Source organism: Psittacula echo (assembly GCF_963264785.1).
Source record: "Psittacula echo genome assembly, chromosome: 4".
NCBI classification, from domain to species: Eukaryota; Metazoa; Chordata; class Aves; order Psittaciformes; family Psittacidae; genus Psittacula; species Psittacula echo.
Window position 1 is genome coordinate 53120422 of NC_137738.1, and position 12775 is coordinate 53133196.

The following is a 12775-nucleotide window of genomic DNA, read 5'->3' on the forward strand; positions in this document are numbered from 1 at the left end:
CCACACATCACAGATTTCGTCTTCTCTGTTATTATAAAGAGATCCATAGTTTACAACTCTGCAATTCTCTAACAGAGTGAAGGCCATTAATCAAAATGGTATTTTGATGTGCTGTGCAAATAAACAGAAGTACAGCTATGCTTAGCATGGCTCTGGTGCATGAAAACGTGCTCCCAGATCAGCTAGAATAAAGCATTATTCATTTAGTTTCTAATCGCATTCAGCATCTAGAATGGAAATCTGATGTTTAATTGCTTTGAGTATCTTTATTTCATTTTTTAAAACCCTGTTATACAACACTGAAATTACTGGCACTATTTCACATCTACAGCATTCTTTCAAACTAAGATTTTTTCTTACAACTTACTTTGTACAGGAAGAATATACCTCAGAAAAAGGATACAAGGAAGACTTTAAAATATGCTCAAGTTTTCATCTCGTTTTCTAAAAGGTAAAAAGGCAAAATCTATGGGCAAAATTCACCCTCTTTCTCATGCATAAACCCTGACTGGCAAGAGAAGCAGTATGGTTCCTCTTGGCAGGAAGGGAGGATTTAGTCTCCTGGGGATCCTGCAGATCAACATGTACAGTGATCTGGGGGTAAGCTCAGGTCTAGATCATCAGATCTCAGTAGGGATGTTGCAAGGATAAATTCATTTATGTGTCTGAGGTCTCAGATGTAAACATGAGAAACTAATTACCTCAAGAGGTCAATAGCAGGAGCCCAAGTCCTCGTGGGAATAGCTGAGGTGTTGGCTTCTATTAACCAAGCAGGCAAGCTTAATACCTCTAAAGGAAAAATTTGATTTCTAAATTCTTTCAAGAACACAAATATTATGCATGTAAAAAAAGCACTGTTTAACATCTGCAGACAACTACTGCAGAAACTAGACCTGATTTCCCTCACAAGAAATTATGCATTTGTGTTTGTAACTTTCAGCACAGAACAGTTTTACTTCTGCTGTCCTTGCCAGAAATTACTGCGGTGAGGATTGATCATACTCACTTCATAATTCTTTTTTAGTGCACCTCAGATATATATACTTGCCTTAAATTAAACCAAATAGTCTAAGTTTTATACATCATAGTTCCATTAGTAAAGAACTTAACTCCTCTCCTGTTGAAATCATGTTTGGGTTTCCTCCTACCCCCCAACACTTTCAGAAATACTAAAGTAAGGATGTGGCATCTTCTGACCATTTAAGCAAGGCAGAAAGACTGTCATCAGGAGTTGATTTTTATAACATCTCACTGACTTCATTTCCTGAGACCAAATCCTTTGAAAAACTGGTGAATCATCATCAGTAAGTTATAATCTGAAACTGAACTGTTTAACATCACCTCTTTTTGAAACTTCAGCATGTAGTGTGGGGTGTCCCTGCCCATGGCAAGGGGGTTGGAACTAGATGATCTTAAGGTCCTTTCCAACCTTAACTATTCTATGATTCTATGTTTGTACTTCACTTCTGCTACTAGCCAACACACCTAACAGCAAGCATATCACTCTTCACCATCCTCTGTGGTTAAGACCAAGCCAGTTCAACAATTTGTCTACTCTAAAGCATAATGAGCAAGTAAGAAAAAGTAAGAACACTGCCAGGCTGGTAGCCAGCACTTCTTGCCTTCTTGCTTCTACAAGTCCTTTAAGAAATGGGTCACCTGGGTCAGAGGAATCCCAGGCACAGATACAGGTTGGGCAGAGAAGAGATTCAGAGCAGCCTTGCGGAGAAGGACTTGGGGGTGTCGGTCAATGAGAAAATGAACACGAGCCAAAAGTGTGTGCTCGCAGCCCAGAAAGCCAACTGTATCCTAGGCTGCATCAAGAGGTGCGTGACCAGCAGGTCAAAGGAGGTGATCCTGCCCCTCTACTCTGCTCTCCTGAGACCTCACTTGGAGTATTGTGTGCAGTTCTGGTGTCCTCAACATAAAAAGGACATGGAACTGTTGGAACAAGTCCAGAGGAGGGCCACAAGGATGATCAGGGGACTGGAGCACCTCCCCTATGAAGACAGGCTGAGAAAGTCGGGGCTGTTCAGCCTGGAGAAGAGAAGGCTGTGTGGAGACCTCATAGCAGCCTTCCAGTATCTGAAGGGGGCCTACAAGGATGCTGAGGATGGACTGTTCATCAGGGACTGCAGTGACAGGACAAGGGGTAACAGGTTCAAACTTAAACAGGGGAAGTTTAGATTGGATATAAGGAAGAAATTCTTTACTGTTAGGGTGGTGAGGCACTGGAATGGGTTGCCCAGGGAGGTTGTGAATGCTCCATCCTTGGCAGTGTTCAAGGCCAGATTGGATGAGGCCTTGGGGACATGGTTTAGTGTGAGGTGTCCCCGCCCATGGCAGGGGAGTTGGAACTAGATGATCTTAAGGTTCTTTCCAACCCTAACTATTCTATGATTCTATGCCTGCCTGTGCCATCTTATCGCATGCCTGAACTGGTTCCAATCTCCTCACAGTCATACTTTCTCTAGATCTACACCTTTTTCAAAATGCTAAAAGCTTTTCTCAACTACTCAAAACTTTTCAAGTGATTATTTTGTTATTTGCTGGATTCCTCAGTTTCCTGCCAATATGCTATGGGCCAAAGCTGTACAGTGTCCCCTGACAGTCCCCACTAAGTGAAACACTGCAACTGGCATTAGCAAAAAGGATATTGGAACCAGATTCCATTTTCATAGAACAATCAATTTTTTCAATTAAATTATTTCTCCAATAGATTAATTTTGAAGAAACAAACCTGAAGAGTAACTCAAAATAGCTGTACTTACATTTTTTCTTAATATACCATGATATTATCTGAAACAGATCTGAACAATCTTCATTAAAAATTACGCTTTTTCACATTTTTAGCATTCAAAGGCGTTCTCTCTCTTGAAAACATATAGTCCATCACACACTGGGCACCAAGTCTAATTTTCTAATTCAGAAATGTATTAATCATGCAGCAGTGGACAGGCACTGCTTAAAGTTCATACCACATTTTTCAGGTATCCTTTAGAACACCTAATTAAAATCATACAAGGATCAAACTAAAATAAGAACAGCAGGTGAATCCATTTTTTCAACTTTTGATCTGTTTCTCCCACAGAAATTCTTGCTGTAGCATTCACAGAAAGTTTCTACTTCATTCTGGAGACAGAGTCATTCAAGATGTGCCCTCCCACAGGGCAAAACTCTCTCCCAAAGGAAAACACTTATTGGTGTATCGTTCCTTAAAACTATCCCAACCTAGCAAACAACTTAAGCATGTTAATAAACTTTAGCACTCAAGTACCAACCCCCTGATGCAAGTTATTTGATACCTAAAATGTGAGATGATGGGACCGTTTAGGTGTTTAAAGCTGCATACATAATTAAGTGTTTTAGTGGATTTAGGCCAAGTGCCTTATCTCCTACAGAGCTTGAAGGGTCTCCTTTTTGCTTGGAAACCTGCCTTTTACACATTTACTCACAGAACTTTATCAGTCATTATTCAATTTTGAAATACTTGAAGCACTCTGGGGGAAAAGCAAAGAAACAAAAAGACTACGTATTACAGTACCTGGAGACACCAAGCTATTCCAGTCTATCACAGTAAGCCTTCTTTTGGGAAGTATGTGATGCGTATTAAAAATCTCTGCAAAGCCTTTACCTTAACAATCTTGCAGAAATGAGCCTACATTGCTCAAACTAATGCATTTCACCCCCTCAGACAACCCTTACACAAATACTGTGCTTTTTACATACTGTATCTAGGCAGCGGTGTAGCACTTTCGCCCTATTCAGCACTGTCTCTTTAAATTACCTGGAATTAAAACAAAATCCTATACTATTCTTTTCTTCATGAAAACATATATCTAGTGTTACCTATCCTGCATCTTGATAGTAGATAAATGCAAATTTAGTCAGCCTCTTGACTAGTGGATATAAAACATCATGAGTAAAATTTTATCAAGCACCAAAAAACCTTTAACATCTTGGCAACCAAAGTCAGTTAGGAGTAACTCAGGAAAAACTGCTTTTCATTACTTGATGGTCTATGATCTAAAGTGAACTATAAATAGTGAGAGAATCAGATTGTTAAACACTTTGGCTCAAAGGAGTCTGACCATATGAAACAGACTGATTTTAGAGAAATATCTTAAGCCAAACTCTTTTGATTTCACCATGTCATATTCCAAGCCTTTATAAAATGTTTGCCATACTCCAGGAAAGTATAAATTCATTTATCTTCTGTAGAATTCAGTAAAGTTCTTCAGAGTTATTTCAGATGACAATCAGCTCTTGAAATCCTTTCCTTTTGAAAAAGAATTTCAGTAAGTTTTACCCAATTCAGTTGTGGTCCCATATATGGGCAATTGGGTCTCATCAGCATTTACTTTCTAGCCTTCATTTCATGAGAACTCACACTTTAAGTAAAATTTATACAAGTAAATTCAGAAAATTATAACCTCTCCATTTGATACTGAAACATTAGGACTGGAGTACTTGGAACCTTAAAAGCTATTGCTTAAAAACACACCCTTCCACAGCAGTCTTTTTGAGTTCAACAGCCTTTTGTCAGTCTAGGGTAATTATGCACTTTGCATTATTAGTAACCTTTATTCAGGGAGATATTACTAAAACAAAAGCAATGAATGTTAAAGTCCCCACTAGTACGGGTACAAGGCAGTGTATATAAGATGAGATAGTGAAGCGTATGTATATGTCAACATTATCAAACAATTCCAGTCTTACTGGAATAAGCATGATCCTACTGGAAGCACTTTCTATGGATGGCTTTTAAAGGAACTGTGCTGAAATTCAGTCTAAATGAACTACACTGGGGTCCTGGGCTATGTATCAGCTTTATATACATAGTTGTTGCTGCTTCAGAAAAAAAGGCAGAGTAGCAACAATTAACAATGCATAAGTAGTAAAAGACAGAAGTCAAAATCACAATTATATAACTAGATGGGAGGGCAAAAGCCAAAAGGGCAGGGAAGTGCAGGAGACTTTTCATCATTTCAGATGTTTAATAAGGGTGTTTCGGTTTGTTTTTTGGTTTGGTTTGGGTTTTTTTTTTTTGTTTGGTTGTTTTTTTTTGTTGGAGTTTGTTTTGTTTTGGTTTTTGGTTGTTTGGTTTGGTGTTTTTTGGGGGGGTTTGGTGGGTTTTATTTTGTTTGGTTGGTGGTTTTTTTTTTTTCTTTTAACGTAGCTCATTAGCTAAGCATTAAATTGAACAAAGCTGCACCAATTTATGCTAGATCTGTATTCGCCTGCCCAATATCAAGACAGAAATAACAGGGAGTCACCAGATGAGCCATTCCTTCCCTTAAGACTTACCAATTCCTATGGCTGAGGCTAGCATCAAGCACACACATGATCTGTTAGTGAGTCTAGGCTTATTTCTGAATTATCGTCATGCCAATGATGTCTTGTGGCACAAAGAATAATCCTGATCAGTGTAGCCAATGCTGAACACATCCATTTTTAAGAAAGATGAATCTGGAAGTCTTCCCAGGTTATACATCTGCCTCTCTAATTCACAGTTACTCAGAAAGCACAGACTTCTCCCTATGACGTATTTGTGGTTGAGCTCAGAGCAGCTTGCTAAAAAAATACTAGTTAAAATGCTGACTGCATGTCGGATATTGTATATACAACTATAATTTGGAAAACGTCAATTCATCTGCATGAAATGTCATCTACCAATTATTTCATTTAGGGCAGCTAGAAATTAATTTGATTTAGAAAGAAATACAAACGAAGGCATTTTCTTCTTGGTTTTCTCTCTTTCTCATCTTGTTTTCCTTTCGTCACACTCCAGTTCTGAAGCCTTTTAACCTTTTCCTTCAGAACAGATTCCTCTCCCTTTTAAAAAACAAGCAAGCTCTTCTCCAGTGGAATTTTGCCATATTCCAGAGGGACTGAAGGCAATGCCACAGTGCTTGAGCCATTCATACAACATCATTCACAGTCAGCCAGTCAGATTTCCCAAGATCTAAAGCATCACTCTTTTTCTAGCACTAGCCATTTCCCCAGATATACTCTGAGACGGCTGTCTATACTATTCTGAATCATCTTCAGTGTTCAAGACTTCTAGGCACTAAAAGCTAATGAAATGTTAGGAACAAATTGACTCCTAGGAGCTGATTTCCTCAGTTGGTTGTTTTATTTGTGTGTGTGTGGTGGTAGACAGCCAGATTTTGAATGGTTCTGTCTAGCTGGCTTTTAGTTTTTTCACATATGCCATCTGTGTCCTGAAAAACTGAACTCATGTTTTACACATGGAAATGGCATACAAATCTGTTTACATAAGTGATTAATACCTGGTTTCAAGTGCTTCTTAATTAGGAAAATGGCAAGACTGTAGATGCAACACTGCAAAACCCCATAACTAACAATGTTCTGAAAAGAAAACAAAACACACACACACACACAAAAACCAAAACACCCACCCTGTCAAACTATCATAACAATGTCCAAAAGGATTATACAGCTTTGTCAGCACCTGGTACAGCCATTCCCACATTCTTTGAGAATCCCTGTGCAAGAACATTGAAAAATCACCTGAGACAGAAGTATATTACCATAATGTGATGAGAAGCTACTCCAGCTTCAAGTACCAGTTCAACACATTTTCTGAGGGATCTCTACATTTAATGTAGACATACTATATCCTGAAATCACTCATTACTGCACATTTGGGGCCAGACGGAAATGCATTTTTTCCATGAAAAGTTGCCTGGGTTTTTTTGTTTGTTTGTTTTGAACTTTAAGTTATTAACATAACAGAGGATATAGACTTAAGATTGGTTGGTATGATTTTACAATCTACTATGTTGTTAGGTTCTGGCACTTCAAAAGGATTGATTTTTTCCAAGTCTCCTGTTTAGCTGGAGGGCATGCAGATATATTTTGCTAGCAAAAGGGTTAATAGATTCAACCTTTTGAAAAATTTACTTCTTTACATGCATATAACATGATGGACAGTTAACTGCATACACATTAGTAAACAGAAGTGAAAAACAAATTAATTGGAAGGTATAGAGTTTATTGTTTGTTCTCTGTTTGATAGATGGATCTCATTATTTTCCTTGGGCAGACAAAGCCATAACAGTTTCCAGAGAATGGAGAAGTGGCAGCTCCAGGAAACTGCTTACAGATGGACACCCAGCAGGCTAAAAATATTACTTCTGTCCACCTCATCAATAAACCGGCTCCATGTAGAATGGCAATTACTCTTTTCCTGCTTGTGTTGCCCTTTGTGAGGCCTGAGGACTATTATTGATAACATGGTATGGAGTGCAAAATATATACAGTAACTCAAACTCATTTACTATGGTAAATCCATACTGGGTAGCAATGATGCCTTTTATGTCATTATTTAAAGTGGCAGTGTGCACTCATCAATGTCCAAAAGGATTAAGCTGATCCTGTGTTTTGCTACTAGCCTATTAATGATTAATGATAGGCAGTTATTTGCCTATTTTAGACATAGCACATTCTGAGCAGAAACTAAAAGCGGAAAACCACCTCTGCACTCTGTATTTTTTTTTTCTTTAATAGAATAAAATGTCACAGGCAGTGAGATCTCTCTGATCTTTCCTTCACCCCAACACACAGAGGGACAGATCCTAACTGTAACTGTACAATACCTAGAGAAGACAGGTTCCCCCAGCTGAAGGCAAGGGGACTACAGATGTGTCCTGACCATGGGGTGGAACAACTTTATGCAATGCAAAAAGCCAAGGGATCCTGGGAACAAAAGCTGTCTGAGGAAGTGGCCACAAATATTTTCTAAATGAATTACTAACATGTATAAATGGCTTATTCTATATTTACAGTCACCCTGCTTGTCACAATATGCTGTCTGAATGTATAGCATACTGAACTTACTCCATACGAAGAAGTTCTATCAGTGTTCTTTGTAATAATCTACTGGATCTGCTGACTACACATTTGAACTTCAAATGATGGAGGTTACATAAAGTATTTAAGGGTAAATTTTTATGTGGAACCAACATCTGTAAATGGAGAAATACTAAAGCCACATTGGCTTTAATATACCATGCTCACACAAAGGGAAATAATTAAGGTTTGGAAGCGTTGCAAGAGCTGCATATGCCTGAAGTCAGGTGACTTCTGCCAATAAAGTAGGTTAGATAGACACTTCATCTTATTAATCCTAAAAGATCTTTTGCTTTTACAGCAAGCAAGCTGTGTGACAAAACTTTAATTTGATGTGTGACAACTTTAATTTGATCCATGACAAAACTATTAGTTCATAGGTCCAAGGTGAACCACCCTTCTGAAATGAAGAAAGTTCAGATGATTCAAAAAATTGGAAGTTATTCCAATGCAAGTTTAAGGCAGGTATAAAGGGCTACATTAAAAACCAACTGGTTCAGCAGTAATCTCACCATTGACCAAGTACAGTCAAGTATTAGCTTGCTGTTTCAGAGAGAATTCTCCTACAAGCACGGAGTCAGGTCTGTGTTGCCAGTATTGCTATTATTATTGACATCTACCCCTTATAAAGATTTTTTCAACAGAGCAGTTAATAGAAATTTGCATGTGTAATTACATATTTTACCTGATCCTATTTCTGATCACAGCAGCTGTGTCACTTCACACAGTATGCACACCTCTGCACCCGGTCAGGGGTTCTATACCTTCAGCAGATTACTCATACTTGTTTATCTCTGTTAATACCAAAGAAACCCACCTCAGCAGCTGTTCCATACATGCATACAAAACTTCTTTATCACATCCATTGGAGTGCACAATTAACTTAAAGTAGATCATTAAAAAGTGTTTGGCTGTTCATTGTCACCTGAATGTTAGAAACGTAGAGAGCAAAAGACAGAGAGCAGCTATGCTTGTGGGACAGTCAAGGTGATGCCACTCAAAAATTATCTGCTTTGAAAGCTAGGACAGTTTGGCATACATTTGTTATAAATATAATACTCTTTATTTGATGGTCAATAAGTCATAGTTGTATTTCCATTTAGTCCAGTAGACTCAGTGTATTAGTAAAAAGTAAATCTTGTAGTTCCACTACATATACTTGTGGAAAAAAAAAAAAAAAGCAGTTTTGTTCTTCCCTAAATCTAGCCAGTATCATCCTTCTGAATATGATTCTAACATGAAAGGAAAAACAAACAAAAAAATCTTCAATGCCTTTGTCTTAAATAACTTCCTTATTTTATTTTCTCTTTCTGATGAATTAATATTTAAAGGATACTTTCTTCAAAATAACCTCTGATATTTGGAAGCGGTACCTCCCATAAAGAATCACTTTATACTTCCTTTTCCTAGACCCAAACAGAAATAATAGTTACACAAAATATATTAATCACTGCCATTGTGCCAGTTTCCTAGTAATTGGTAAAGTCACTAATACTTACCCAAAACGGCATAGTCATTAAACACAAATTAACAAAACACTCAACCACCAGCAATTGTGCACATTTCCCAGTCATTTTCCAGGACTTGTTTTGGACTCTGAGATCTGCAGCACCTGAAAATAAGGCTGCTGGTTCACTTACTCAAATTTATAACTGGTCTTAATTCCAGAAGTAATTTTAATGTGCAGCATGATATTAAATCTACAGTGAAGTTAAATGTCAAATCTCTGAAGAATCACAAGACAATTTCTAGTAAAGAAAAATAAAGCCTACAGTTTTTAGAGGTTTATGCTTGTGGTTTTGGTGTGGTGGTTTTGTTTTGTTGTTTGGTTTTTTGTTTGGTTTTTTTAAGGACACACAGGCTGCCTAATAGTTATCATCTGTTTTCCTTTACTATCGACTAGGCTGTCAAAGAAATAAGCAAATCAGGGATATGATCAGTAAAAATCTAAAGTTACTGGACAAATTACTAGCCATGTATAACATAAAGAAGATAAATTTGAGTCTTTATCCTGTAGCATGCTGTTATATCATTATGTCCACCTTGCAGTAATTCACATTACCATGGTTCAATGTTGGGTTATTTTACCAAAACATTGTTTCATCAAAATTTCAATTTTTGCTCTAGCAGGAGAAAACGGCAAGTAGATTCTTAAGGGTTTGTACTCTCTACAAATGAAACATCACACTGCTTTAAACTGAATACTTCTAGTGTCCATGCGCTTTTGCTCCGCTAGGTTTTATGACACTACTTGTCTCACAAGCAAAATAAGGTTACTGATCTTAGCATTCTTACTACTCTCCACATATGGTTATCCTCTTTATGACCTACAGTAGACAAACTACCTTTGCTCTGTATCTTCAATATGCTAGTGAATGTCTTTGCTTAATTTGATTCGCTCTCACAACAGCTTCTATTATCCATTCAAGCCTAAAAAAGCAGGTTATTTTCCTACAAGCAGACTTTTCCCAGAAAGTTTATAAGCATGCATATAAATTAGAATTATTACTTTGACCGTGCTATAAAGTTTCCTTAGAATTCTCTAATCACTTTTAGAATTATAATGTAATGGAAATCTATTAATCTTATAGTGCTTTTCACACTACAAAAGTAATACTCTAACATAAGTAACACCAGGGCTGGGGGGAGAGGAGAGGTAATCTTTCCCCATTTCTAAATAAGATAGATGCTTGAGTGGCCAACTGTGCCTTAAAGAAACAATATTTTCTTTAAAATTTATGCAATGATTCTTCTATTTATCTGTTTGGAAGCCACTCATTACCTCTACTTGTACATCTTCACTCATAAACACAGCAGACACCAACTCCAAAGTGAAAATAATGAGTTGCTGTACCTTAACATATTAAGGTATAACATAATCCTTCTATTTATACTATTAATTCATTACTAAATGATGCTCAGTTGTTTAGTAATATAAATTAGAAAAAACACATTTAATATTTAAAAAGAAAATTCAATACCTAACAAGCAACAGACAAAGTGAAAGAAAAACAAACAAAAAAAAACCCACAAAAAACCAAAACCCAGCCCACCACCCCCCCCCCCCAAAAAAAAAAACCCAGCAAAAAAACCCAAACAAAAACAACCCAAACAAACTCGAGCATGTAAATGTGTGTTTCTGTTCTCACGCTCCCCTCATGTCTCAGCAGGCTCTTCCAACATGACACAACAAAATGGGTATGTGTAGTTGACTGCTGTAAGATTTTAATCTCTCTGTCTAGAAACAGATGCTTTCTCAGAAAAGAACATTGAGATGCATTTTTCTTTTCTTATTACATTTTGTAAAAGCAGTGTCTTACTATAGGACTCCTTTTTTTTTTTTTGGCAGAACATTTTTGGTAGACTAGGAACAGACAGAATTTGTACTTTAAGCTTTAAAAAAAAAAAAAAAAAAATTCTGGTAGCAATAAAAGCTAGATACTGCTTTCAAAATGTAATAGTGATGAAAGACTGTGTAGTTATTGAAATCCATTAAAGTCATCTTGTTGTCTTAAACAAGATTTGGCTAGGACTCCAAGCTCTGCGAAAGAGTTCCCAGAATACTATGAATTGCTTGTACAAGGGAAAGGATTAAATACCTGAGGAAGTAGCAATAATATTATTAATATTTAATATATATATATATATTATAATAAATAAATAATATAATATATTAATATATAAAATAATATTATAGTTCTCTGTCTGTCTCTAGGTACCTATATAAATAAGAGCACTCACTGGCTGGATTTTGTCATCATTATCACATTTGCAATGAGATGGACAGACAAAACACAGGCACACACTTTATTTTCATGACAATGCCAACATGTTAGATGTATATACTACTACATACTGGGGGAGGAGGCAAAAGGAGAATGATTTAGCTGCAGTAACTCTGATCTTTGGGTTAGTCCTTTTGAAAACTGCATTATATCAATTCTGATTTTTTTTTTCAAATGAGTTAAATGTAATTTAAAAAGAATAAGCTGAAACACTATAATCACTACCAGCATGAAAGAACCACTTAGCCTCATTTTTAAGCCTCTGAATGAGACAAAGGTTACTAGGTTACCATCCCTGTTTTCTATCAGTAAAGAATTAAGCTCTTGTGCCTGAGGTTTGCAGTGATTGTTCAGACAAGGGCAAACATGAATGATAAGAAAAAATGGAAATTGATTCATTTCATAAGTGTTCAAACAGGCACAACCAAAGAATGAATTTTGTTGCCAATATTATTTAATCTTTCTGACAAGCTTGCAATAAGCCATTAGCACTGTAGTATATTTCCCATGAGTCCACATCTCACTGCTACCAACCACCATCACAAACCGATCGTGGCTTTCTGTTGAACACGGAAAGCCCACAGGCCAGTGCCTTGCTGTTTAGTATGTGTGGCCAAGAAATCTGGCCCTAAGCAATAAAAGAGTATTTTCTTTTTGTATAGCATGGGAAAACAAGTATGTTACTTTTTGACTCCACTTGGTTATTATTGAGCTAATTACTCATATAAGAATCTTCCTGAAAGGGCATCTACAAAGGAAAAGGCAGATACAGAGGAATACCATATCCTACTGAGGAGGTCTCTAATACCCTTGAGGCTGTCCTTCCTCTCAAAGAGGTTGGCTGTATGCACTGGAACCAAATTGAAGGCCAAGAGAAGCCTTTCTAAAGACAGCAGATTGTAAATACGAATGTCACACTCCCACACTATTTTAATTTAAATTTAATTTAGTTGATTCTGTGATTCTCTGTACTTTTTCCCTCTGGAAATCAAAAAGCTTTCGCAAAAGCTTTAACAAATACACTCTAGTATTTTCTATACAACAGAGCGAGAAAAAAACTCAAAACAAAGCAACTGAAAAGCTGACAAATTGAATTACAGTCTCAAAAAGTTTCC

General features: G+C 36.9%; 1 protein-coding gene across 2 annotated transcripts in view; it reads right to left on the reverse strand.

The window, feature by feature from the left end:
- NKAIN2 (sodium/potassium transporting ATPase interacting 2) overlaps window positions 1–12775 on the reverse strand; it is a gene marked incomplete at its 5' end in the record, with an annotated part of 554970 nt that overhangs the window by 417374 nt on the left and 124821 nt on the right. The gene's annotated exons all lie outside the window — the stretch shown is intronic.